Here is a 22,808-nt window from a genome sequence, read left to right as displayed (position 1 = left end):
AAGCGTTTCGCTGCTGACTCCCGTGAGGCGCACTACTGGATCAGGTGTACTGAGATGCAATCAGGTCAGCTATAGTTAATTAATTTGTGTTAAACAAGGGTACAGGCGATTCCCCCACTATGCTTGAGGAGGCATTTAAGTCTGAGATTTGGGGGGGAATGCATTGCAAAGCAGGCGTGGGTCCTGCGTTCACTGCGAGGAGACCTGTAGTGCCTAGAAGAGGAGATACAGGGTCTGGTAAGCGAATTCTTTGCCACCAACAAGTTCAAAACCCTAGGGGATATTAGGGGTAAGATTGGGGAGTTTAAAGAAGTGGCTATACAGAAGACACACTTCCTTGGAATGGAGGCATGTGCTAGAAGATATGGGGAGGGGCACAGAGCAAGCAAGACACTAGCCAGCTTATAAAAAAAACATGGGCTTGCGACTACATCAGCAAATTACGCACTTCAGACAACGAGACGGAGATTGGTCAGACCACCATCTAGGCGGAAGTTATATCCTTTTACTCCTCACTTTGAGGTGAGGCAAAATGTTACCCAGCCGGATTTGGTCGACTTTTTTTTACTCTTATCCAGCTGCTGTGGCTCTAGAACGGCGACCGCAGCTATCTGGATGAGCCGTTCTCTGAGGAAGAGAAGATCAGGGTCATCCACGCCTTACCAGGGGATAGGGCTCCCAGACTGGATGGCCTGACAGCAGCCTTTTAAAAGATGTGCACTACTGCTTGTGTCCCATCTCATAAACATGTATGAGGAATCGCTGGAGCCGGGAAAACTCCTACTGTCGCTTTGTAAAGCGCTTATCATTACAATTCTAATATCAGATAAAAATCCTGCGCAGTATGATTCCTATAGGTGCCTGCCCACGATCAATTTGGACAATAAAATCCTCACCAAACTCATTACTGCAAGACTACTTCCACTGCTGCCTCTCGTGATGCACCCTGACAAGTGCATCTTTGTTACCGGAAGGGCTACATCTTACAATCTATGCACCTTTGTTGCAATAATTCAAGAAATTGACCCTCACTCCAAGCAGCTGTGATATATCGTGATGCCACTTAGGCATTTGATTCCTTAGAATGGCCATATTTATTCGCACTCCTTTCCAGATTGGGCGATAGCTCCAAATTCATCAAATTGATCGCTCTCCTATAATCTTACCCTATGATGGGGCTTTGGATTAACAGGACGACACCCCCCACCTTTCCATGCATTTCGGGGCACAAGGCAAGGATGCCTGTTGTCTCGCCTTCTTTTTGCCATAGCCATGTAACCCCTGGCGGCCAGACTAAGGCAGCATCATGTATACCGAGGCAAGGCATTTGCTCCTTGGGTAATACTGGTTTCTTTGCATGTGGATGACATGACCCTGTACGTCAAACACCTGGCCAAAAACGTAGATCTCACTGATCAGGGAGATCGCAAGATTCGGAGACCTCAAGGGCATAAACATTAACTGGGGGAAAATTGGTTACCTTGCCGCAGACGGCAGTCACAGAGCGGTTTCAATTGAAGTATCCACTCTGCTGGGCGGAGGGCCCAGTGAAATACCTAGGATTTTGGCTAAGCCATAATATTGAGGAACTTTGGCAATATAACTACGGGCCACTCATGGAAAGTCGAATGGGATGAGGGGCTGGTCTGCTGCTGTACCTGGCAGGATGACAGGCCATAGCAAAAATGGTTGTTATCTCCAAGATCCTCTATGTTTATTAACCTCCTGCTCCCCCTTAGCACTAGTTTCAGACGTACACTGTGGTCGAACTTGATATCCCTTGCCTGGGCTGGAAAACAACCCAGGATTTCTTTGGAAACCCTGACCCTCCCCTTTGAACAGGAAGGTTTGGGTGCCCCAGCCATGGAGCTTTACTACATAAACAAAAGAAGCCATCAATGACAGACCAAGGTTTAGCCCTTCAAATACCAAATGTATGTTGTCAAATTGGGTGCAACTACTTCCAGCATCTATCGTTGTTCGATGCTCCAGAGTTCAAAGAAATTTACAAATAAGGAAGGTGACTCAGCGAAAGTGAATGAGAGCCAACAAGTAATTTCCATTTACCTTCTTTTATTCCAAAAATCGTTAAAAAAACCGCAAACAGCCAACACGGTTTGTTCCTTATTGCCAAAGGAACTTCTTCAGAGCTATAAATCAATTGGATCGAAGAGTATTGAAACAACAAATACACGATATCCAAAGCTTGATTACTATAATTCTTCCATCATATAAATGTTGCTTCCATATTGAAGTTAATGAGGGGAACACGGAATAAGGTTCCAAAAGTAGATAAACAACGATTTACGTTTGTAATTAAAATCAGGATGTGTACAATGCAGGCGTACCGAACAGCATAATAACTGGCAGCAAGTTTTGGATATCTTGGATATCGTTTATTTGTTGTTTCAATACTCTTCGGTTCAATTGATTTATAGCCCTGAAGAAGTTCCTTTGGAAATAAGGAACGAAACCCGTTGGCTGTTTGACGTTTTTTTTAATGATTTTTGGAATAAAAGAAGATAAATGGAAATTACTTGTTGGCTCTGATTCACTTTCGCTGAGTGCACCTTCCTTATATGTGATATTAATGGAGCTTTACTACAATTGTGCCCAAGCTCAGTTCGGATTTCATTGGATATTCCCACCGCAATTCATGGCGCATACAGAGCTGGAACACGACCAATCGGCTCTGATACCACGGAACATGGTCCTTTAAAGGCCACACACTTGACTGTGATCTAGGGTAGATACAATGGACTGTACAGTATGGGCCTGGCAGGGATTGCGACGTAGGGCACAACTGGAGATGTTATATGCCCCCTCTGTGCCACTGCCTCGGCACACAGCATTGCCATTCTCTGGGGATAGGGGCGCCTGTAGGACACTTAGGAAGCTTAATCTTCACACTACTGGAGATGCGTTCCTGGAGGGAACATTCATCCAGCCAGACAGAGTGATGACAGGGTAAGGCATGGGGTTGCTTGACAGAATGCCCTCATATCAGCTCAGCGCAGCACTGCTTGCTGGCTTTGCTGCTTTTCCGATGGCGCCGCCCACATTCCAGGTACTAGAAGACTTCCTAACTAACCCATCACCTGGCAAAATGATTACCCGACTATACCCAGGCATGTAGTGCACAGCGCCGATAAGCATCCCTGGGGTGCATCAGGAGTGGTAGACACTGTTGGGATTCCCCAAAGCAGAGGACCAGTGGTCATACTGCTGCGGGCAGGCTCAGGAGCTGTCCCCTAACTATAGGCTACAGTTGATTCCCTTTAAGTTTTTGCATAGATTATACAGGACTCCTGAATGGTTATATAAAGTTGGTTTGAGTGGGGATGTGAGATGTCTGAGATACCCTGCACAGGAGGCGTCCTTTTTGCATTTTGCCTGCTGCTGTCCAGATGTTACATGTTACTAGGAACCCATTTTTGATGCATTAGATAAGTTTCTGACGTGTCAGATAAGTTACAAATGACTTCCTTTTGGAATAGATCAAAATGAATTGTACACTGTCACCACTAATAAAGCAACGATCACATAAATGCAAAATAATGTTCTACTTAATTCACTGTGCAAATAAACAAGGACCCCCTGATTTGGATCAATTTCCTGGGTCAGGGCAAAACAGTGTATGTGAGTAAAATACCCAGGCAAATCCTCAATCGAACACTAGGACATGAACAATGACATTAGCTCAAAAAGATTTTTGAGAAAATAATCAGAAAAACGTTTTGCACATTAAGTGTATTTTAATTTCTATTATAAAACATAATTCAATGATAAAAAAGAGATTTTAAGTACATTTGTATCGATACATGATAAAATATTCCAGCATTATATCATATGCGTGAATTTACACATGAGTAGGTACATATATGTTACAATAAAAAGATGGTTTCCTGTCTACGCGTTTCGACACAACTGTGTCTTCCTCAGGACTGTACCATCATATTTCTGTAAAAAATATATATAGAAAATATTTACAGGTTTGTATCTACAGTGCAAAAAAACGTTTATACTGTACATTTTGACATTTCATAAATAGTGCTAGTGTTCCGATTATCAAAAAAAGTCTATTAATACCGCTAGACATTCATACATGAGAGGCATCATTTATATACATATATACAAGTCTATATACATTTTTATGGAAACCTATTCACATAAATGCTACAACAAATTATTATACATCCACATCTATAGTAGAGAGTGGTAGACCATATTTATGATTTACCAGGAAAGATAGAAGCAATAGAAAGAGCCCTATATTGGCTCAATTCTGGCACCATGTTTTGGTATCTATAGGTAAGCAGACTACACAATATAACAACATAGGGTACAGCTAACCAACATGGCCCTAGAGGACCTGTTAGAAAATGCTGTAAACACTATGACATTAACCTATAATCAGTTACCATGCTTTACGAATAAAACAGCTTAAGGACTAACAAAGCTTTAAGGATGATGCAAATATACAAACCTTGACAGGCTCTTTCTATTGCTTCTATCTTTCCTGGTAAATCATAAATATGGTCTACCACTCTCTACTATAGATGTGGATGTATAATAATTTGTTGTAGCATTTATGTGAATAGGTTTCCATAAAAATGTATATAGACTTGTATATATGTATATAAATGATGCCTCTCATGTATGAATGTCTAGCGGTATTAATAGACTTTTTTTGATAATCGGAACACTAGCACTATTTATGAAATGTCAAAATGTACAGTATAAACGTTTTTTTGCACTGTAGATACAAACCTGTAAATATTTTCTATATATATTTTTTACAGAAATATGATGGTACAGTCCTGAGGAAGACACAGTTGTGTCGAAACGCGTAGACAGGAAACCATCTTTTTATTGTAACATATATGTACCTACTCATGTGTAAATTCACGCATATGATATAATGCTGGAATATTTTATCATGTATCGATACAAATGTACTTAAAATCTCTTTTTTATCATTGAATTATGTTTTATAATAGAAATTAAAATACACTTAATGTGCAAAACGTTTTTCTGATTATTTTCTCAAAAATCTTTTTGAGCTAATGTCATTGTTCATGTCCTAGTGTTCGATTGAGGATTTGCCTGGGTATTTTACTCACATACACTACTTAATTCACTGGACATAAAAATAAATAAAACTTCTAACACCTATATTAAGACAATATAAAAGAGTTTCTTTAATTAAAATCACATAAAAACCACCGAAGTGTCAGATAAAACAATCCCCCTTGATAGCGTTGCTCGGCTATGTGAGAAATGCACCTGCGACAAGTAGAAAACTAGTGCCCATGCTTTTGTTGCTGGCTAAACGTCGGATAGCGATGAGCGGGGGTTGTAAATCGTAAATTGATACTTGTATAGCGCACTACTCACCCGCAAGGGTCTCAAGGCGCTTGTACGAATACCGCTGTGGAACCCATCCTGGCTTTCCCTGTGAGGTGTCCACTCCTGGGCACCCCCAAGGTGGAGGCCAGGCATCCTTAGCGTTGTGGGGGCCGTTGTGGAGATTAAGCAAGCTATTGCCCAGAGTTGCAGAGTGGGACTTTATGATTGGAATAGGCACCGAGGCGAGAATTATCAGGTCCGTGGAATTTTGTACCCAAGACCCGCCGAGGCGGGGAATTGAACCCTGGTCCCAGGCTAGACCTCTGCATCAGGGTCTGCCGCTCTAACCATTGAGCCACACTTCTCCACCAGAAACCACGTGCCACAGATTGGCTTAGGATGCGGAGTACTTTACTGGGAACTTATGCCCACACAGGCTCACACCAGGGACACCTGGGAACCGGCATCCCCTTCCCCCTCTTATAATCCCATTCTTTCATTCTTGGCTCGCGCGTTTTCATTATTTGTGGCTATGGCAACGCAACTGTGATACCAGTGTAGACTACATAGGTAAGAGGTAAAAGCTTATCTAGATTGGTAGCTGATATGTCTATTGTTGATCTAATTCATGCCATTTCACATGTCATACTGTAGGCAAACGACGTACTGTTGGAATGTATCCTCAGCCTTATTCAATAAAAAGAAATGTAAAAAAAAGAAAGTAAAAAGATAAACTCTATTAGAGAGAATCCCATAAACCCACAATGGTCATCCCATAATTGCCTGGCTGCCCAATAATGCTATGAGGAAGGTTACATATTAAGTGTAAGAACGTAAGAACAGATGGAAGAAATCCAGACCTCAAAATCTGAAGGGTGGAGTCCCAACACCCCAATGCAGAAGCTGCTACTCCAGTAAAAATGTTATGAGCACCCATGCTGTAGATAATGAAAGATTGTACCCACCCCAGGAGTGGTATCATCTCATGTGTGGGCACTTCCGGTGCTCACATCCAAGAGAGACCAAGCCAAAACTGGTAAGTATCCACCTGCAGGCATGAGCACATCTTTGCTCTCACTTTTCCCCCACACTGGTGCACAGACAATGCTGCACACTTGCTCTAGTGTGGTTTGAGCAGAGTCTGCGTACAGGTAGAACACCAGATAATTGATGTAATTAAATCCATGGCACACCCACAGGGAAAGTGTGCTACATCCTTTGAAAACGTGCTTTGGCACCTTGTCAGTGTTATCAAGCGCTATATATGTGCTACTACGCTACCACCCTGGACAGATCAGACCCTGCCCTGTCTGCACCCTATGCTCCACACTGCAGCAGAGTGAGGGTAGTTTCTGTGCACAGTCCAGGTCAACATAGCTGCTGTTTTTTTTTTTATCCTTATGATTGACATTCTCATATTTTCTGGGTGTGTATGTGTTGTTTTATGCAGCAATGAAAAGGGTGAGCCATTTATTCCACCCAAATGTTTATATTTATTAAGAAAAACAAAACTAATATGAACAGAGAACTGCATTACATCACAACAGACTCTTTCATTTCTCAAAGCCAGGCAGCACCGCTTTTTCAACCTTTTCCATTTTATGAGATCAAGCTCAACAAATACACTTCCCCGATAGCAAATAGAGAAAGAATTGTGGCAAAGGTGACTCACTGCTTACGTGGATGGTTTAACTTTAAGGTCATCAAATATCATGTAAGGCATCTGCTTGACAGGCTGATGCTGGCCCAGAGTCCTTCAATCCCTGCACACTGCCTCCTTTTATAGAGGGGCTGCAGAGCTCCAGGGGTCAGCTGATGACCAATGAGGCAGTATTTGTACCTGGTTCCATGTGCTATCAAGAAATGAAGCTGGGTGTCACCAATGACCTCCTGACCCCTCACTCTTGCATGGGGTCGGGAACCTCCCGGATGGACTGCACATTTGAGATTGGAATGATTTTGGGATGTAGACAGGGTAAGGGTTATGGGGGGCAAGACCTGAGGAGTGATAAATGAAGTGACAAAGCAGTGCTATAAGTCACCAGTGAGTTGCACGTGTATAAATGAACAGGACAATGGTGTGGTTGTTCTACCTGTCAATGCTTCCTGATGACAGCTTGCAGTCATGCTTCATGGGTGGGCTATGGTGCAATTGCAGAGACCCTGTCTAGACAGGGCGCTCCCAGGCAAAGGAGGAGGGAATGACTCATCATAATGACGCTATGACGCCGAGGTCACATAATAACATAACATATGATATGATGCTTGGATTGTCAGAAAAGACGTTTTAAAAAATACATTATACAAAACAAGCAAAATTATGTCCAGGATTGCTGCTTGAGTGGAAGGACTTCTGGCCCTCAAGGATAAGTGCCAGTGGCGCCCACCGGCACCAATCAGATGACCTTAGCTGCCCTGCAAGAGTGTAATGCACCACCTGGAGCCAGGGTCAAGGGGCACAGGAGTGAGTGTGGGGGGGTAAATTGTAAATTGATACTTGTATAGCGCACTACTCACCCGCAAGGGTCTCAAGGCGCTTGTACGAATACCGCTGTGGAACCCATCCTGGCTTTCCCTGTGAGGTGTCCACTCCTGGGCACCCCCAAGGTGGAGGCCTGGCATCCTTAGCGTTGTGGGGGCCGTTGTGGAGATTAAGCAAGCTATTGCCCAGAGTTGCAGAGTGGGACTCCATGATTGGAATAGGCACCGAGGCGAGAATTATCAGGTCCGTAGAATTTTGAGCCCAAGACCCGCCGAGGCGGGGAATTGAACCCTGGTCCCGGACTAGACCTCTGCATCAGGGTCTGCCGCTCTAACCATTGAGCCACAATTCTCCATGTGTGAAGGCGGCTCGGTGTTTAGTCACCTACACCACTAGTTTCAGGGATCTGGAAACCAGCAAAAGGTGCCGGGATCCATGAGAGGCTGGATCCAGCGCTTGCTGTTTGTGCATTTAAAGGCTCCTCCGAGCCACCCGCAGCCGAATAGATCCAGTGCCACATGTCACAATGCGTCTCCTGTAGAGACCGGGCTCGGCTGGACTTGTTTTTGACGTGCGAAGTTGCAGCAAAAAACAATGAACCAAGGTAGTGAATCTCAGATTTGGCCACTCAGGGCCACCGTAGCATAGCTGTCAAGTTTTCAGATTGCTTATGTGTGACATTTCCATGGTTTCAGTGCACTTATGAGTGACCGAGTCTGGTGGCTCAGTGGACTAATGCCTCTACTGCAGGGGCTGCAGTTCGACCTCATGGTCACAGGTTCAAATCCCCGCGGGTCCACTGAGCCTTTCATCCATCTGAGGTCGATAAAATGAGTACCATTGAGTTGGGAAACAATAAAAAGCTGTTATTCAGCGCCAAAAAGCCTCTGGGTGAACGTGTGCTTTACAAATACACGTTATGTTATGTTATGACACTCAACTGCCCAATATGTAACACTCAGAGTGACACTTTCTCATGAGTAAAACCAAGTAATGAAGTTCATGGAAACAGACAAAGATCAAAAATGAAACCCTTTGGAGGAATACAAAAGCTCTAAAACTAATTGTAAAATGGTGCAAGAACATAGAAATAGAAGGTTAATGCTTGCATTACAAAACTAAATCTCTGCAGCCTTTTACTGTGTACAATACAATTTTACAACTAAGCGCATCTTCATCGTGCTTTCAGTTGCAGGCTGTCACCTTTTACCTCTATAATACAGAAGCCACTAAAACCCACTGGGCCAACAAAGGCTCAATTCAGTTGCTCTCTGGTTCCACACAAAATCTCTGCAGTGATTGCATTAACCAAGGGACGTTTGAGAACGGTAACATAAAAGAACGCCTTTCTCATTCATTTCTTTAACGTGTGGTTTATCATCTTTCATTTAGTTGTGCGCTTATTTTGTATGTAGTTTCTCAATGATGAAAGGTCAACAAAGAAGTTATAGAATATTTTGTCCTTGTTTCTGTTTTGTTGTGACACCTAGACTGCATTGGCTGCTCCAGCTGTCAGCGCTAAAGCACATTTATGCCTAATGACTGCTGCAGTTTGAATTCACTAGCTAGCCAAGGGTGGCTTTAGTGCAGGGTATCTGAGCAGCATATTTCATGGGAGGCTCACAGCCTGGCTCAGGGTTTTACTTGCATGGAGCTGGAAATTGCAAACATCATTCAAGGCAATTAACACCTCAATACCATTCATTCATTCTGTGAAATAAGTTGAACCCGGGGACTTTTTTGCCTCTCATTCTGAGATATTAATGAAGGAAAACAAGCCTGCCACAGACGTCATTTATGCTTAGACTGTAACAGGGCAAAATGGACAGGGTCGAACTTTAAAGAATGAACCTGCATTTGAACTGGGACAGGTGAAGAGGGACACAGACGAGGAGGAGAGGTGAAGGGGGGGGGTGCAGAGTTCAGGTGTTCTGTAGACTCTACCTGCTCAGACCCCTCTCCCTGGGACGGTGAAGATGACAATCCGAGGCCGGGGGTGACGTCCGGGGTCAGAGGGCGAAGGTCACCGCACAGACCGAGGATCCTTCCACCCCTACAGCTGCTGGAGCCGAGGAAGAGGCCGGAAGAGACGACATTCACTGCTGCTGCTGTCTGCACCCTCGCTCACCCGGAAGAGGAAATGACGTTCGGCAGAGCTAAGAGTAATTGAAAGAGATAACGGACTTAGCAGTATCACAGACCGCAGTGACTGCATCCACTGCTGGTGCTGACTCTTCCCTCGACAACCGGAAAAGGAAATCACGGGCCAGAGGGCTGAGAGTAAATGAAAGAGACAACGGACTCAGCAGTAGCTCAGGCTGCAGTGACCCTGAGCAGCCTAGAGGAGGAGAAGAGATCGAACCCCCCTAGGAGAGAGGATGAGGGGGAGAGGAGGAGCGAGAATGAGGGAGGAGGGGGATAGGATGAGAGGGGAAGGGATGAGAGGGGAGAGGATGAGAAGGGGAGGGGGAGAGGATGAAGGAGGGGCGGAGTAGATGAGAGGGGGGCAGAGGATGAGAGGGGGGAGAGATTACACCCCCACTCACCCCTGTGTATGTCAGGAGTGGGAGATGTGTGTCTGACCTGACCTCCCCAACACTCACCCCTGTGTATCTCAAGGGGAGGGAGATGTGTGTCTTTCCTAAGCCCCCAACACTCACCCCTGTGTATCTCAAGGGGAGGGAGATGTGTGTCTTTCCTGAGCCCCCAACACTCACCCCTGTGTATGTCAAGGAAAGGATATGTGTGTCTGTCCTAAGCCCCCAATACTCACCCCTGTGTATGTATGGGGGAGGGAGATGTGTGTCTGTCCTGAGCCCCCAACACTCACCCCTGTGTATGTCAGGGGAGGGAGATGTGTGTCTGTCCTAAGCACCCAACACTCACCCCTGTGTATCTCAGGGGGAGGGAGATGTGTGTCTTTCCTGAGCCCCCAACACTCATCCTTGTTTATGTCAGGGGAGGGAGGTGTGTGTCTGTCCTAAGCCCCCCAACACTCACCCCTGTGTATGCATGGGGGAGGGAGATGTGTGTCTGTCCTGAGCCCCCAAGACTCACCCTTGTTTATGTCAGGGGAGGGAGATATGTGTCTGTCCTAAGCCCCCAACACTCACCCCTGTGTATGTCAGGGGGAAGGAGATGTGTGTCTCTCCTGAGCCCCCAACACTCACCCATGTGTATGTCAGGGGGAAGGAGATGTGTGTCTGTCCTGAGCACCCAACACTCACCCCTGTGTATCTCATGGGGAGGGAGATGTGTGTCTGTCCTGAGTCCCCCAACACTCACCCGTGTGCATGTCGGGAAAGGAGATGTGTCTCTTTCCTAAGCCCCCCAACACTCACCCCTGTGTATCTCAGGGGGAGGGAGATGTGTGTCTGTCCTAAGCCCCCAACACTCACCCCTGTGTATGTCAAGGGAAGGAGATGTGTGTCTGACCTGAGCCCCCCAACACTCACCCCTGTGTATGTCAAGGGAAGGAGATGTGTGTCTGTCCTAAGCCCCCAACACTCACCCCTGTGTATGTCAGGGGGAAGAAGATGTGTGTCTGTCCTGAGCCCCCCAACACTCACCCCTGTGTATGTCAGGGAAAAGGAGAAGTGTGTCTGTCCTGAGCCCCCCAACACTCACCCCTGTGTATGTCAGGGAAAAGGAGAAGTGTGTCTGTCCTAAGCCCCCAACACTCACCCCTGTGTATGTCGGAGAAAGGAGACGTGTGTCTGTCCTAAGCCCCCAACACTCACCCCTGTGTATGTCAGAGGAAAGGAGATGTGTGTCTGTCCTGAGCCCCCCAACACTCACCCCTGTGTTTGTCAGGGGGAAGGAGATGTCAATTTCTTCTCATCACCAATTGCTCTTGCCCCAGCATCAAACATAATAACCTTTATTGCCACCTTCACTAGTATTAAAACCTTAGGCGGATGTACAAGTCCTGGAGAGACCTAGCACTGTTTAAAGGAATTTTTAGGGCAAGGACAAGGGTGCAGGCTGCATGCCGAACATTTTTGCCTACTAGGCGCACACTACAGAAAACAGGCACCACCTACTTACTACTTTATCAACCACATTGGGAAATCGCTCATGGTTGGGGCACCCCAGTGGAAGGACATGCTGCCTCCCCCATTAACTCAAATGCTGGTCATGTCAGTGAAAAAGAAGACTAATTGTTGGACTCTGCTGCTGCTGGGGGAGGGGGGGGGGGGGGAGGGCTGCACAATCCAGGGAACTCCTGCCTCCAGTCTGATGCTCTTTGTGGGTGCGGATTGTGCCAGCAGCAATGCCATTGCCCCCTTGGTCAAGGCACGCATTATTGTTTTCTGGACAGGGCGAACATGGCTAATCAGCTTATGGCTAATCAGCTTATGGCTGCACAATCCAGGGAACTCCTGCCTCCAGTCTGATGCTCGCTGTGGGTGCGGATTGTGCCAGCAGCAATGCCGTTGCCCCCTTGGTCAAGGCACGCATTATTGTTTTCTGGACAGGGCAAACATGGCTAATCAGCTTATGGCTAATCAGCTTCTCCTCAACCTTTCCTTCTTCTCTCTCCTTGGCCACCCAGCAATACACTGGCTGGGGAGTATGCTGGAATCTCTTGGCGCCTCCCTGGGATGATTCCCTACATTTTACGAGATTATGCTTGTGTATTTCTGGGAGGTGGGTGGGCTTCTGGAATTCAGTTTTTTCATTTTCTAGTCACATTGCTCTTCACTACGGCCGGTTCATTTTCCTCTTCACTGCAACATTTAGCCAAGGAACTGCATGCCCTCCATGAATGTTGATGACCACCATTAGATGTCTTACCTGCTATATTGAGGGGCTCAATGACTGGCGAAAAACATGGCTGGTACTTGCATACTTGAATCGCTGTTGCATCGATGTATGGCTGTTGCAGGCACTCCACCAGACGGAATCAGGCCGAGGCAGATTGTGCGCTGGATGGCTTGCAGAGAACCTAATCTCCATCTTCTCTAATTATGCACAGGGAGTCGCTATACGCCTCCAAAAAGTGGTACCGTGGCATACGGCTTAGGTGATATGTGAAACACAAGGCAGGTTTGTAATTTCAGCAGGACACTTACACGGCCTTCCCATAATCCTAACTTCAGTCTATGGTCAGAATAGATCATGCGGATAGATCCAGCGCCACATGCCACCCGCACCCGGGGGATGCTACTCAATTACATATACTCTTGGCAGACTATGTACTCACAGATATTTGGCGACTCATACACCCCACAAGCACCAAAGGCACATGTGTTACCGCAACTCAGACTACATTGTCCAGATAGACTACTGGTTGATTTACCAAGGATATCGGTAATTGCACTACTAATGTTTTACACTTACCCACTGTCGGATCATGCACCTGGATTGTTGGAGATTACCCCTCCAGACATTAGTGAGTGGGCTTTCTCCAGAGGCATCCCCCAATGCCCTTCGGGACTCGGGATTTAAAACTAAGATTAATGCAGTCATTTTTTTTTTTTTTTTACCTCAATGCATGTTCAGTAGATTCTCCTTCCACACTGTGGCAGGCGGTTAAGGTGGTCATCCATGAGATGTGGCGTACTAAGCAGGCTGTAGTACCCAGGGCACTACGTAAGACCCTCACACAGTAGAGACTGTTATTCAACCGCTAGAGGTCTGATTCTTTGAAACCAATGATGTGACTACATCTGCATTGTTCAAAAACAAATTATTGGAATAGGAAGAGGCTGCGACCAGGGAGATGCATTATCTTGGCCAGGTGGCTGTGACCTCGCATTTAGGGAGAGGGATGAAGCGGGCAAGACACTTGCCAGGCTACTTCACAAGCCTTGAGCTTGTGGATATAACAGAGATATTGAATGACCAGCATTCAGTCCATGCTCGCACTGCCACTATCCGACGAGTAATGGCTGGGTTCTTTATTGACCTGCACTCCACCTCATGGTCGTCTGACTTTACCACCCTGACCTGATACTTTGATACTATTTAACTGCTCTGGTTGGATGACAACAACGTTTGTGGATGCACATTTCTCAGCTGAGGACATTTTGCAGGTGATTCGAAGCATACCTGGGAACAAAGCACTGGATTGGATGGACTCACAATAGTCTTTTTATAAAGAATATGTCCAAATCCTCGCCCACCATCTTCTGTCTATGTATGAGGAATCCCTTAAACGGGGTGTACTACCTCCCTCACTTCGAGAGGTGCTTATTGTCAGTGTCCTGAAACCTCACAAGCTCCCTAAGCTCTGTGACTCCTACAGACCTGTATCCATGATCAAGTGGATAATAAGATCTTGGCCAAACTAATTGCATTCCGCCTTCTCCCTCTCTTTCGGCATGTTGTTCACCCAGATCAACAACTCACAACCTCTGCTCTTCTCTATACCGTGATCCCCAGGTCGACATGTTGGCGGTTTGTTCGACGCCACCAATGGATTTGTCACTTTAGAGCGGACTTATCTCTTTCATTCTCTTCCCTGCAAAGGCCTTAGTGATAACTTCTTACGCCTGATTAAACTACTGTGTACGCATCCTACCGCCTGCCTGTGGGTAAATGGGGTGGTCACTTCTCCCTTTGTGTTGTCTAGGGGAACCAGATAAGGATGCCCTATTTACTATCAGGATGGACCCCTTTCTACCAGGTTGCGGCGGCACCATTCTCACTGCGGGCTTGCATTCTCCTCTCGGAGAATTCTAGTATCCATGTATGCAGACGACATCATACTGTACATCTGCATCCCGGATATTAACCTTGGTCCTGTCATTCAGGAAAGTATCCATTTTAGTGGATGTGCCGGAATAACTAGCAAATGGTCCAAGTCTGTGATATTCCCACTTACCCCGAACATACAAGTCTTTGTCACAGAATACCTCCTACAATGGGGCAGGCACCGGTTTGCTACCTGGGAGATCGGCTTAGATGAGATCTAAGTAAACTTTGGGGTACAAATGATGACAGGCTCATGACGTGGCTGGAGGACTGTGTGCAGGCATGGAAGCGATTGCGTCCATCCCTGGCTGGTAGAGTTGTAGTTGCCACAATGGTGGTACTTCATAAATTCTTGTACTTCTTCATTATCCCTCAACTACCACTCATTGCCACCTTCCATCGCCACCTCCGTCCAACCTAATCATGTTGGTGTGGGCAGACAGACAACCCTTAGCATAGGAAGGCCTTACTCTCCCCTTCGAGCAGGGTGGCTTGTGCGCACCATCTATACATTTATTGTGCACAGGTGAAGTTTGCTCATTACTGGCTGCGCTCCACCCATTTCCATCTGCATACAGCCCTCAAGCACGATTGCATGCGCCATGCCCTCTAAACGCGGCATTAAATCTACCCCCCAATCAGCCTCAAACTGAAGTGGATACTGCAGCGTTTACTATATGGGCTGGGATAGGCTGAGACAGCATGAGAAACTGGAATGTATGGTCTGACCGTGCCACTTGCTGGGCAACCATCGCCGTACATGCTGGATGACACGGAGGCTTTTTGACATTTGCCCCAGGTCCACAGGTTTGTACATCTCTACTTGGAAGGCCACCTCCTCTTACAACAACATATTCATGGCGACCTGTCCCACAGGCCCCTTAATGTGCTTACTTACCATCAGTTTTCTGCTTCCGCTTGCGCCATGCACAGCACTTTTCCTGTAGCACCACCAACAGTTCAAGCTTTAGAGATGATGCTCGCTATCACCTCTCCTCATAAGCTCGTAAATTCACGTATATACCGCAGTGCAGGAGAAGGCTCTGATTTGTGTCCCTGCTGCCCAATCCGCTTGGGCCGCAGACTTGGAAGCCCTCGTCAGCAAGAGGCAGTGGCGCTACAGCTGCACCCAGTGCACTGGCCTCTCTACTATGGACTCAGGTTAATACATTTCGAATATTTGCATAGAGTATACCGTACACCCGTCCAAATGCGTAGGATAGGCTAGGTGGAAGAGGCATGCTGTCTGCACTGTGGTGCACCTACCGTCATCTTGCTGAATTTGGCTTGGGAATGTCCTGCGGTTGCGGTCTTCTGACGTGGGGTCTTTGATACAATTGAGATGATCAATGAGTATGCACCCACGTGGACGCTGATGATGCTCTGCTCTGTTATGTTAAGGACATTCCATAATTTTTGCTACTCTTGGATAAATGCAGGGTTGCTATTAACTGGTTTAAGAGCTGTCCCACAAAGGATGTTGAGTGCTATGGGGTCGGGGTCTGGCGGGAGCACCAACAAACCTTGGCTGCTGCAACCCACGACAAAGGTCAAGAAAGGTTACTGTCTGTCCCAGCAAGGACCAGGGGACTCACCACAGCAAGGGGAGCCAGGGCAGGCCTGGAGCAACCAGGGGAGCCCAAGAAAATCAGGATTGTCCCTCAAATGGACCCACAGGCTGAAGGCACAGGAGTCACGAGGGGACCTCTAGCAGTCTCACCATGCCACAGCTTGCGTGTGCAAGTGCAAGCAGGCCAAAGTCCTTGGAACAAAATGTGCTCAGAGGTTGGGGCTATGGACAGGCCAATGCACAAAGTTGGGAAACACCAACAAGCATATGCAAATGCAAAAGTACGCGGTCCACAGGGGTTCGGGTTATGCAGTCCCCACGAGGGATACTGGCCTCAAACTTGATGAGAGGGCAACTCGACCACATGGAACATAGGAACCCACCTCCTGTGTTGCAGGAGCCTTTGTAGTCTGCTGGAGCTCGGAAACAGCAGACTGGTCAGTTGCATTATGGTGCCTGCAAATACAGGGGAGTGACTTCTTCATCACAAGGGAGATACCTCAGTTGTGCTTGATGCCCCACAGGTCCTGCATGGAGCCTGTATAGAACACAGGCACAGGCAATGCTTTGGATGGAGAGGGAGACAAAGTCGTGCCCAGTCGAAGTCCAGATTGTCCAGACGGTGGAAGGTCGGTGGTTTCTTGTTTCAGAATATTGTCCACGTCGAATCTAGGGCCCTACAGCCAGGTAAGCCCTTTTGTACCAACGGGAGAGGGTTGGACAGATTCCGGGGATAGTCCTAGGGGAGGGTTTGGACAGTGGGGAGGATACTCCCATGTTCTTTATCCAGTTTCGCACCAAAACGGCCAACGGCTCCCAGAACTGGGTTGAGCTGCACTATACACAGGGACACAAAATGTGCCCTTCGTGCAGACTTTCAGGCACTTTGGAAGTGCATCCACCCAGCCCCAATACACTAAATCCTGTCTGGAAAGTGGTCACACCTCCCTGTGACAGGATGCCGATTGTGCTGCCTTCCCCTGCTCGAGCTTGGCTCAGCAGGAGGAGGGCAGAAAAGTGTCTCTGGTTGGCAGCAACCAATTTGTGCTATCTGGCTTGAGAAGGCTAGTACCGGGAGACCAGGCACGCCACCAAGCTTGCTTCAGAAGGGTGTAATCATACCTCTGTGTGAAGGTATGATTCCAAGGTGTTTGATACCAAACACAACATGGTTCGTTGCAGCCGTTTTCGAGATAGCATTTACCGCAGGGTTATAATGCACCTCTACCTATATGTCTGGCTACATCACAGACATCCCGGGATAATGGTCTCCGAAGGCTGCAGAGGGGCACTGCTCATGCAGGGGCATCCTCTCACTTAAAGCTCAGCACCCTGCCTTCAGGACTGTCAAGGCCAGCTAAAGGGGTGACATGTTTTAAGTGTAGTCAACTGTAGATATAGTAAACCTATATCTTTCGTAAGTGGTGAAAGCACCAGCTTACTCAGGCTGTCAGGATTTTACGGGTTGCGCCTGCATTATCAATTGCTTGTGGGTGCAAGTACGAGGAGGAAGGACATGAAAACCGGAACGGGAGTAAATGACTACAACTCAAAGACTCCCCGGTGATGGGAAGTATTAGAGCATCTCCAACACGCTTCCTGTTGCGTGTAATTCGTTGGTTTCCGGCCTTCCCCCGGAGGTTGTTTGGAGACACTGCACGCCGCATTGATCGGCGGTCTTGATCAGAGCGAAGCCGGATTTCTTCCGTGTCCCGAGACCCAGGTAGGATCGGGATTGCGGGGGAGTGACTCGCTAACGGGCGGGCTTCCTTCAGCTACGCCGTGCTTGGATTACAGTCATTAAAGAGCGGAGCGTGGTGGTTAACAGCCACGTGTTACCGTTCTCTCGTTCAAGGAGTGAGAAAACTTCTGTGAGAGTATTGAGGGATCTCTGCCCTTTGTTTCTTTTTGGATTAAAGACTTCTTTTGGTAAACAGTTCGCGGAGCGCGGAGGTGGTCGAATCTACGCGCTACCGTGTACTGACTATTTACTTTCCTGGCAGAATATCGAGTGGAGAGGTTTCACGCTTTTGGAACTAACAGTGACTACTTTTATGTTACATATACATTCTTGGAAGGGTTGCAGTCTACGTTCATAACCTTATGCCATACAGAGCGGAGTGTGGTGGTTCTTGCTTCCCACGCACTGCCGTTTCTGATAATAAGGAAGTCGTGGTTATTTCTTCAATCCTAGAAAATCTTTATTTCATTTGCTAAACCAGCAGGGTGCTGTGTATACTAGAATCCAGTTATCAGCCTCTCTTGCCTGTTGTCATGTTATGCAGAATACAGGGGTTTGCTTTTTGTGGTCTATGTCTTCAGGAGAGTGTGCATTTTCCTGACCTGTATTTGTGTCCCAATAGGCTTCATGAGGTGACAGGAGGTGATTGAGGAGATGTATTGCCAGAGCCGTTTGCTTTCATACCACAAGGTACACAGGTGTTCTTTAGCGAGATCATATGAGAGTAGCCTGTTTTCACTGGTGTATTTCTAAGTATATGTTTTGTCGTTTCAGGTATATCCCTTCCCTGCTGGCCCTTCCCTTTCCCTTCCCTGTTCTTTTTATCCCTCACCTAATGGCTCAAATCCTCTGTGTATTTGTACAAGAGGGTTTGTGACGTTTGGAGGTGGACCCTTATAAGCATCAATCGGATTCCGTGAAGCAGGACTGGACACAGGCTGCAGTAGCAGACCTGTAGTTCCATTTTGCATGGTCTCTCATGGGTGGCATAATACACGCTGCAGCCTGTAAGAATCCTCTGGGGTACCTATGCCCTGGGTACATGTGTACCATATAAAAAGGACTAATAAGGGTACCCCAATATCCAATCTGGAGTGTACCAAAGTACATGGGATAACATTTGAGGGAGAAAGCAGATAATCTGGGGTCCTCATTAGCAGGATCCCAGCCAGACTAGTCAAAAACAGTGGTGCAAAAAAGTGGGGGTAACCAAAGGAAGCAGATCCTACTTCCTACAAAATCCATGTTATCAACTGATTTATGTCATTGTACTTCGGCTTGCTATGTGACCTCGCAATTCGTTTTACTGTAACTCACCTTGTGCACTGTTGTGTTTTCTGCTTAAAATAAATAAAAAAAACTAACTGAAGATATGGATTTAGGTGCTTTTTTCTGACAACATCCTGTAAAAAATTCAATATTTCAATATATACCCTAATATATGCTGCTTTAAAAGAAGAGCATGCATACTCTGAAAAAGAAGCTCCTGAAAGAATGAGAGAATCTGCCAGATTTCAAAGGGTACTACTCTGTGCACAGTTGCAGTGGGTCGCGCTCTGGTTGCAGACCACCACTTCAAGAAAACAGGAATCAAGAATACGCAGCTTTGGGAGAGAGCACTAGAGGAGCTACTACGGTGCACAATAAACCCAAGAGGAACCTTCCACTGTTGGGTAAAATAGCACTTATATTTTTGAGACAGAGCATTATTTAGACAAAGTCAATATTAGCTTATACACCAGTGATATCCTTGAAGGTGCTGCCAACCACACAGGGACACCTTACTCCTGCACACTTACACCAGTTGGACACAGGAGGGATTGACACTATGGGACATTTATTTCAAGACGGTACCCTCATAGACTTTCAGACATTAACAGATGGATAGGAAATTCTGAGTGGGCAGTTTCTACAAGTGCATGCTTCTTTTCCAAGACAATGTTTGTGTTTTTGGAAAAGATCATTTTAAAAACCAAGTTATATTGGATGCTGTTTTTACTGCATTGAATGAGTGGCGGTAGAGGCTGAGGAGAGACAAATGTGATTTTGTGAAGTGTAATATTTAGGTCATGTGGTCTCTGGCAAGTTATTTGGCCTGTGCCCAAGTCTATTGAAAGCCATTGAAGAAGTAAAGATTCCTTCGGTCAAGGAGCAACTAAAGGCTTTTCTGGGAATGTGCGAACATCACGCCAAGTTTGAGCGTAACTTTTCCATCAAAGCTGAACCTCTGCTTGCGTTGTTGCGTTGAATATCAGATTTGTGTGGGGTGAGTCACAGATACTTGGTTTCGAGGAGATCAAGAATGGTTTGGCAAATGTACCTTTACTACCTGGCTCACACCTGGTGAGACGCCAACAATAACAGTGGATGCGAGGAGTGGAGTTGGGCTTGGGGTGGTGCTTCCCAAGGCAGAGGGGATGATGAGCACACAGGTGCGTTTGCATCTTGTAAGCTCAGACCGCTTGAGAGAAAGTACTGGGTCATTGAGCGTGAGATGCATGTGTGTGTCCGGGCGGTGGAGCATTTTAGAGCTTATGCGTCAGGTACTAGGTTTAGGCTAAGGTCAGATCATAAGCCCCTAATAACTATTCTGAGTGCGAGTAAAGTACAGTCCACTAAAGCCACTGCTAGATTGGTGAGGCAGAGTGTAAAGTTGCTTGAATATGACTTTTTTGTTGAACTTATGGGATGAGCCTTACCTCCTATGCTGATGATACCCAGCTGGTGCTCGCCGTCAATAATGATGGAGAAGAGGTAGCTGAGCACTTCCAAGAAGGCATGTTGGCGATCAGAGACTGGATGGCCGGTAACTGCCTTAAACTTAACACCGAGAAGACTGAGGTTGTCATCTTTGGGAAAATGTCCCCGGGTTGGTCGTCCGTGTGGTGGCCTCCAGCATTGGGAGCGTTGCCTATTCCTGCCCCAAGGGTGAGGAATCTGGGAGTCACCTTTGATGAGAGTCTTAATTTTGTCTCCCATGCCAATCAAACAGCTTCCACAGCTTTTCACAAGCTCAGGCTCATAAAGAAAAATATCCCGTTCCTTCCAGAAAGTGCCGGAAAAACTGTGGTTAGCACACTGGTGCTTTCCTCTTGCAATGGCCTATTTTCCAACGCACAGGCTCGGGTGGTTAATAAATTGCAAACAATTCAGAATGCCGCAGCAAGACTTCTCTCTAGGACCCCAAAATTTAAATCGATTACGCAAATTATTCGGAATTATCATTGGCTGACGATTAAAAATCGGATCAAATTCAAAACCTTATGCCTGACATTCAAAGCGCTACACAAACAAGGCCTGCAGTTTCTTAGGGAGCAGCTCATATCCTACTGCCCTACCAGACAACTGAGATCTACAACACAGTATCAACTAGTGGTTCTGCGGACGAGGATGGTCTCCTGGGGAGATAGGCGTTTCGTGGTCACAGCAGCCAGACTGTGGAATTCACTTCCGGTACTGATTAGGTCAAGTAACTCTCTTCTTCAGTTCCGTAAAAGGTTGAAGACCTGGTTGTTTAACCAGTAACCTGGCAATACACCTAGTAACTGGACCGGTTTCTCCCCCTCTTCCTTCTTAGGAGGCATTAACTGATTCTATAGCGCCGAGACGCCCACGGGCATTTGTTCGCGCTCTAAAAATACCAAAAATAAATAAATAAATAAATAAACTTATACTGGGTGGAAAAAATAAGAAGCAGACTGTCGATCCAGATTACTCATTCCAGGAGAAGGCGAGAAAGTGGATGATCAACAGGACTTGGAGGGTTTGGTGGCCAGTGTACTTTGGTTAAATACCAAATGTGTCAGTGAAAGGGAATGGAGATCTGCTCTTGTCCTTGATCCTGTGCTAATCAAAGTAGTGGAATATACAGGAAAGGGTTGGCTAAGGCAAGGTAATCTTTGTGTGGAACTCCAGACTTATAGTAAAGTGCTGTCAGAAGTCTCATTGGAGGATGGGTTGCTGTACAGAACAGACTAATTCATTTCTCAAAGAGAAGTCAGTGAGAGACTATTGAGCATAAGTCATGAGGGTAATCTAGGCTTAACAATGACTAAGACGAGACTGATGGAGATGATTTTCTGGTGACTGAGGATGGACAGGGATGGGGAGGATTGGATTGGTCAATGTTTGAACTTTGTGTCGAATGATAAAGGTCTGAAATGTGTGATTCCTCCAATGGATATCCCTGAAACTCCTCAGAAGGTATGGGAGAGAGTGAGCATAGATTTTCTTGGGCCTTTCCAGGTTTTCCCTCAAGCTCAAAGATTTGCCATTGTTTTAATACATCACTTGTCAAAGTGACTTGAAGTTAAATTAATTTGAGCGCCTAACACCAGAAGTGTAATAACTTTTCTCACGGATCTTTTTGCCAGAGAAGGTTTCTATTCCAAACTCCATGCAGACAACGGTGTGCAGTTTGTTTAGTTTGAGATGGAGGAATTTTTGACGGGAGCAGGGATCAAGCACAAGAGGTGCGGTCTGTATCATCCCCAAGGGAATGGTCAGACTGAGAGGGCCAACAGGATGGTATTTGACTGTGTCAGGGGGGCTGTAATTGAAGGTCTTGATGTGGTGTATGCAGTGAGTGCTATGCTCTGGTCATATAACAATACTCCTCTTAGTGTAACCAGTTTTACTCCATTTGTGGCCCTGAGGGGCAGGGGCACTCAGAATTCGTTGAGACCCGCATGGCTGAACAATCTATCTAAAGTCGAATCCAGCAATAAATCCGCTCATGACATTGAAGTGACCAGGAATATAATCTGGGAAAGTCAGACAAAAGGTAAAAAGTGGTATGATTTGATTAAAGAAAATAAAACTACATTGATTGAGTAGGGTGATTATGTGCATGTAAACTTACCAGAAAGAAAATATATCAAAGAATTTTGCGGTTTAGTCCTGCCTGTCATGTTGAAGAAGTGAGCAAAGATGGATGTGCAGTGAGAATACAAAATGGACAGTGGTGG

The 22,808-nt window shown here is 46.3% G+C and overlaps 1 protein-coding gene and 1 long non-coding RNA gene across 2 annotated transcripts in view; both read right to left on the bottom strand.

The window, feature by feature from the left end:
• Nucleotides 1-9,975, bottom strand: part of LOC144772303 (uncharacterized) — a 47,871-nt gene extending 37,896 nt beyond the window's left edge. The window contains exon 1 of the long non-coding RNA XR_013599713.1: nt 9,776-9,975. This is a non-coding gene — a long non-coding RNA (uncharacterized LOC144772303). The remainder of the gene's footprint in view (nt 1-9,775) is intronic.
• LOC144773695 (uncharacterized) overlaps nt 1-22,808 on the bottom strand; it is a 177,775-nt gene that overhangs the window by 52,052 nt on the left and 102,915 nt on the right. The gene's annotated exons all lie outside the window — the stretch shown is intronic.

Source organism: Lissotriton helveticus, chromosome 8, assembly GCF_964261635.1.
Source record: "Lissotriton helveticus chromosome 8, aLisHel1.1, whole genome shotgun sequence".
NCBI lineage: Eukaryota > Metazoa > Chordata > Amphibia > Caudata > Salamandridae > Lissotriton > Lissotriton helveticus.
This window is presented reverse-complemented; position numbering and strand designations above follow the sequence as displayed.